Source organism: Stegodyphus dumicola, chromosome 3 (genome assembly GCF_044657685.1).
Source record: "Stegodyphus dumicola isolate Sdum_Otavi_A_Nest chromosome 3, ASM4465768v1".
Taxonomy (NCBI): Eukaryota; Metazoa; Arthropoda; class Arachnida; order Araneae; family Eresidae; genus Stegodyphus; species Stegodyphus dumicola.
The window spans coordinates 135,635,831-135,641,830 of NC_140770.1; positions in this window are offsets into that span (position 1 = coordinate 135,635,831).

Here is a 6,000-nt window from a genome sequence, read left to right on the forward strand (position 1 = left end):
TACCGTTTGCTAAACAGGAAGAGGTGCGAACACTGTTAAAAGATATGGAAGAAAGCGATGTCATCGAGCCTTCAGTAATTCCATGGGCATCTCCCATCGTCCTAGTCAGAAAGAAAGACGGCTCAACAAGATTTTGCGTCGACTATCGCCGGTTGAATGAGGTTACGAAGAAACAGTTACCCTCTTCCTAGAATTGACGACATTCTAGACACTCTTTCTGGCAGCAAGTGGTTCTCAACACTTGATTTAAAGAGTGGGTATTGGCAGGTAGGAATACAGCCTGAAGACCGAGAAAAGACGGCATTTACTACGGGACAAGGGCTTTGGCAATTCAAGGTGATGCCGTTTGGACTATGTAATGCGCCGGCAACATTCGAACGTCTTATGGAAACTGTTTTGAAAGGCCTTTCCTACGAAGCCTGCCTCATATACCTGGACGACGTCATCATCGTCGGAAAGAGTTTTGAAGAACATTTAGAAAATCTTAGGAATCTGCTTCAGAAACTGAAAGAAGCCAATCTGAAGCTGAGTACCGCTAAATGCAAATTGTTCCGAAAGGAAGTGACTTACCTTGCACATGTCATCTCTGCAGAAGGTGTGCGCACGGATCCTGAAAAGGTATCAGCCGTTAAATCCTGGAAACGTCCCGAAAATGTCCATCAGCTGAGAAGCTTCCTAGGGCTTTGCACCTACTATAAGAGATTCGTGAAGGACTTTTCTTCCATCGCAAGACCCCTACACAAGCTGACAGAGAGCAACCAAAAGTTCTTGTGGACAAAAAAATGCGAGGATGCATTTAACAACTTAAAGGAGGCTTTAACATCTGCTCCAATCCTGACTATCCTCAGCTTGATCGACCATTTATTCTCGACACCGACGCGAGTAATGAAAGTTTTGGTGCTGTTTTGTCCCAAGAAATAGACGGCCAAGAACGTGTAGTGGCATACTGGAGCAAGTGCCTGTCTAAACCGGAGAGGAATTATTGTGTCACCAGGAAAGAGTTGCTCGCCATAGTCAAAGCTGTAGAACAGTTCCATCACTATCTATACGGCAGAAAATTCCTGCTCCGCACCGATCATGCATCATTGACCTGGCTTTTAAATTTCAAGAATCCTGAGGGTCAAATAGCCAGGTGGATACAGAGACTCCAAGAATATGACATCACTATCCGTCATTGTAAGGGATCATCACACGGAAATGCCGACGCCCTGTCTAGAAGACCTTGCCAAGAAAGCTGCCGATATTGTTCCAGGGTGGAAGCGAAATACGAGCTGCTGACTCCGGTCGCAAGACAAATTACAACATCAACATCGGCTGATCGAGAACCGTGGAGTGATGATGAAGTCAGGAAAGACCAGCTGGAAGACCGCGACATTAAACCCATAATTGATTTAATGGAGTCATCAAACAGAAAACCTACCTGGCAGGACATTTCTATCTGTAGTCCTACAACCAAACAATATTGGGCACTCTGGGATTCACTTCACATTCGAAACGGCGTCTTATACCGGAAATTCGAATCGGATGATGGGAAGACGTTCCGATGGCAACTTATACTTCCAAGATCCCGCATTCCTGATGTCCTTAAAGAGTTACATAGCACCCCTACTGGAGGTCACTTTGGAATAATGAAGACCTTGCAGAGAGTTCGTGAGCGCTTTTACTGGAATAATGCAAAGGATGACGTGCAAAAGTGGTGCCGATCTTGCGATGCCTGTGCAGGTCGGAAAGGACCGAGGAGACGCAGCCGAGGCAAGCTGCAACGTTACAACGTAGGGGCGCCTTTTGAACGTATCGCCTTTGATATCTTGGGACCTCTGCCACGAACTGCTGATGGCAACAAATACATACTCGTTGTCATTGATTACTTCACCAAGTGGCCTGAAGCTTATCCTATTCCTGATCAAGAGGCTGTCACAGTAACTGAGATAATGATATAGCACTGGATTTCCAGGTTCGGAGTGCCTCTTCAGTTACATTCCGATCAGGGAAGGAATTTTGCCTCGGCAGTAATCAAAGAACTATGCAAACTACTCGGCATTGACAAAACTCAAACGACGCCATTGCATCCCCAGTCGGACGGCATGGTAGAGAGGTTCAATCGAACCATCCTTAATAACCTCTCATTAGTGGTTTCCAGAAACCAACAGGACTGGGACAAGAAATTACCACTCTTTTTACTGGCTTACCGCAGTGCTGTCCACGAAACTACCGGCTATTCTCCATCACAGATGCTCTTCGGTCGTGACCTTCGTCTGCCTTGTGATCTATTGTTTGGCCGCCCTCCGGATGCTCCTTCATCGTCTGAGGAATATATTCAAGATCTCCAGGCCCGGTTTGAAGTGATGCACAACTTTGCACGAGAGCGAGTCAACTTGGCGACGGAGAAGATGAAGACCCGCTACGACACAAGAGCTACTGAACATCAGTTCCACGAAGGAGACAAGGTGTGGTTGTGGAATCCGACTCGACGGAAAGGACTTTGTCCGACATTACAGTCACCTTGGGATGGCCCGTATACAGTCCTAAAAAGGCTGAATGACGTCGTGGTTCGGATTCGTAAGTCTTCGAACTCTAAACCTAAAGTCGTTCATTACGACAGGTTAGCTCATTACTATGGCCATAGTACGTAATGTAAATAATTGTAAATAGTATCAGACCATGGTCCTTTTTGTTTATAAATGTGTATTTGATTTGATTTGTATTTAGTATTTGATTTGCATTTAGTATTTGATTTGTATTTAGTATTTGATTTGCATTTAGTATTTGATTTGTATTTAGTATTTGTTTTGTATTTAGTATTTGATAGCATTTGATTTGTTTAAGTTAGTTATTGCATTTATTGTTTATATTGTTTGATATTGTAATGTAATGTTTATGCCTCAGTTGCATTTATGCCACAGTTGTAAGTTTAGCTTCCTGTCCAGGGATTGTACTGCCCGGGACGTGCAGTCCTTGGAAAGGGGGCAGTGTTACGAATTTGGTATTTAAAAAGCTAATTTTAGTTCAGTTATAAATTAAATGGTTTTATTTCTCGCGCAGTGCAGCGCGTGACGAATATTAAAAGAAAGCTAAGCCGGAAAAATTAAAAATACAAGAGCGCGTGCGTTAAATAAATAAATATCTCTTTTTGATTTCGAGAAAGTGCTGGAAAATTCTAGCGCGTGATTTTAAAATCTTCTAAAAGGAGCAAAACATCTCAGTTTGTAGTAGTTGCTTAGTTTGTTGTTGTTTAGAAAACTGTTCTTGTTGATTGTAGCGAATTCGCGGATTAGCGTTCTTTAGCTGTTTTGAATGACGTTCTATTGGACATTTGAGTAGTTAAAAGATAACTACTGTGAGATATTGTAATACTGCATGATAATTTGAGAAAATTTAAGCATTTTTGTTGTGATAATAATAAATTTTTGTTCATTTTTCATCGGACTTGTGCATTCATTTCATAACGAACCCGTACGCACGCAACAATTTTTGGTGTCAGAAGTGGGGTTTGAATGCCAATAACAAGAGCGATGGAAGAACAATTCAGGCAAATGATGACTGCATTTGCTGCTTTCCAAGAAAAGATGGAAGGAGCCGTCAACTCCGTTAAAGAAGAAATAAAAGGCGAGATGAAATTGGGCCAAGAATCCGTTAAGGAAGATATGAAAGCCATTCAAGCTGGTCAATTAACTTTTAAAGACGAAATAAAAGCCGTACAAGTAAAGATTGAAGAAAGTCAATACGAAATGAAAAGGGAAATTGCCTGCATAATAGAAACCAAATTCGATGCTATGGAAGGTAGAATAGATGTGGTTGAAAATAAAGTTGGGCAAATTGAAGAAAAGGTTTCTTCTGTCAAAGATGAAATAGAAGATAGAGTATCGGCTCTGGAGCGACAAGTCGAAGGAAGAGTTTCGGCCTTCCAACAACAAATTGAAGAAAGAGTTTCTGCCGTCCAAGGACATATTGAACAACAAATCGAAGACAGAATTTCTGCTGTCGTCGCCAAAGAAGTTGACACTTTAAAGAAATTCGTAGCGACGGCAGGGAGCACTTCGGATGGTTTAAAATTTCTACCCATGCCTGCTCGTCCCTCTCTGAAGCTATCGACATATGATGGGAAGACCTCCTGGCAGGTGTATAAGACACAATTTTCATTCGTGGCGGATGCGAATGGATGGGATTCCTAAGCTAAGGCCTGTCATCTCGCCGCTTCTTTAAGAGCCGACGCAGCGGATATCCTTCAGACTCTTCCCGAAAACAAAAGGTCAGATTTCGAAGCTCTGTCCGGCGCCTTGGAGCTGCGCTTCGGGGAGAAATGTTTAAAAGACTACAGAAGGCTCCAATTAAAATCCCGTCAACAGAAGCTCACCGAAACACTTCAGGAACTCGCCACGGATGTTGAAAGGCTGTCACATCACGCCTTTTCGGAGTGCCTGACAGAAACAAGGGAAATCCTGTCCCTGCAATATTTCATCGATGGCATCCGGGACCCTGAAATACAGAAAGCACTGCGAATGGCGGATGTTAAAGATCTGAAAAGCGCTTTAGTGTATGCCATGAAATTTGAGGCAGCCCAGCAAGCCACCCGTCGAGACCGCCATCCAGTCAGAGCTGCTCAAGTCCAGGAGCCAGGGGATCAAGTCACTGCTCGTCTAGACGATTTAACTAGACAACTGAACGCCTTGAGACAGAATATTGGTGACAAGAAACCGACCGTAAAGTGCTGGAACTGCGGTGCTGAAGGACACATCCGACGAAACTGCAGAACACCCCAGGGCACGGATGCTAAGACCGCTCCTAACAAACAGCAGGGAAACTAATTAGTGGCCATCTCGCGGGGCGGAGGTTGCCAGATCATGAAAAGCCCCAGTTTAAAGCGCTTCAGATTTCTGCAGTGAGAGGCGGCAGTAATGGACTTTTCTTAATAGGACATATTAATGGAGTTCCCTGCAATATGACGATAGATACAAAAGCCAACGTTACCATCATCCGAAAAGATTTGGCTCAACAACTGGGAAGCAAACTTATCTGGACGCCGCCCTGCGTTACCCTACAGACTGTGTCCGGTGAGAAGATCAACATCGATGGATAAGTAAATGCTAACATCACGTTTGGAAGTGCCGCTTACCATCACACGGCATATGTAGCAGAGATTACTGATTCTTGCATACTCGGATTGGACTTTCTAAGGAAATACAATTTTTCCTTGGACTTTAAAAATAACGAATTACATTCTACATCTGAGGACATAGCGTTATTTGGAGTCAATGATGAAATTAAATCTGTCCATAAAATCATAGCACAAGACAATATCACAATACCGGCAAGAACAGAAATTTAACTTCCTGGATCCATAGCCGAAAACAGAAATTTCCGCTACGGCATCATAGAATATCCCAATAACTGTAATAGCCCAAAAGGAGTACTAGTAGCCTCAACACTCGTCGACCTATCCAGAAGGGTTATCCCGGTGAGAGTTGCCAATGTAACTGAGAAGGGGAGAATTATTAAGAAAGGTGAAGTGGTTGCAGCGTGTACTCCAGTAACCACCGTTGAAAGAAAGAGTAACATCCAAGAATCCGTGTCCTCAGAGAGAATTACATCGGAGTTATTGCAGAATGCGCAATTAAACGATAAAGAGAGGAATGCTGCCGATCGCGTCATTAAAGATCTTCAAGTTGTTTTCTCCCGCTCGTCTTCTGACGTGGGTCGAACTAGTTTGACACAACATAGAATAGATACCGGCGATCATCCCCCGATCAAGCAACAACCAAGACGTCTACCGTTTGCTAAACAGGAAGAGGTGCGAACACTGTTAAAAGATATGGAAGAAAGCGATGTCATCGAGCCTTCAGTAATTCCATGGGCATCTCCCATCGTCCTAGTCAGAAAGAAAGACGGCTCAACAAGATTTTGCGTCGACTATCGCCGGTTGAATGAGGTTACGAAGAAACAGTTACCCTCTTCCTAGAATTGACGACATTCTAGACACTCTTTCTGGCAGCAAGTGGTTCT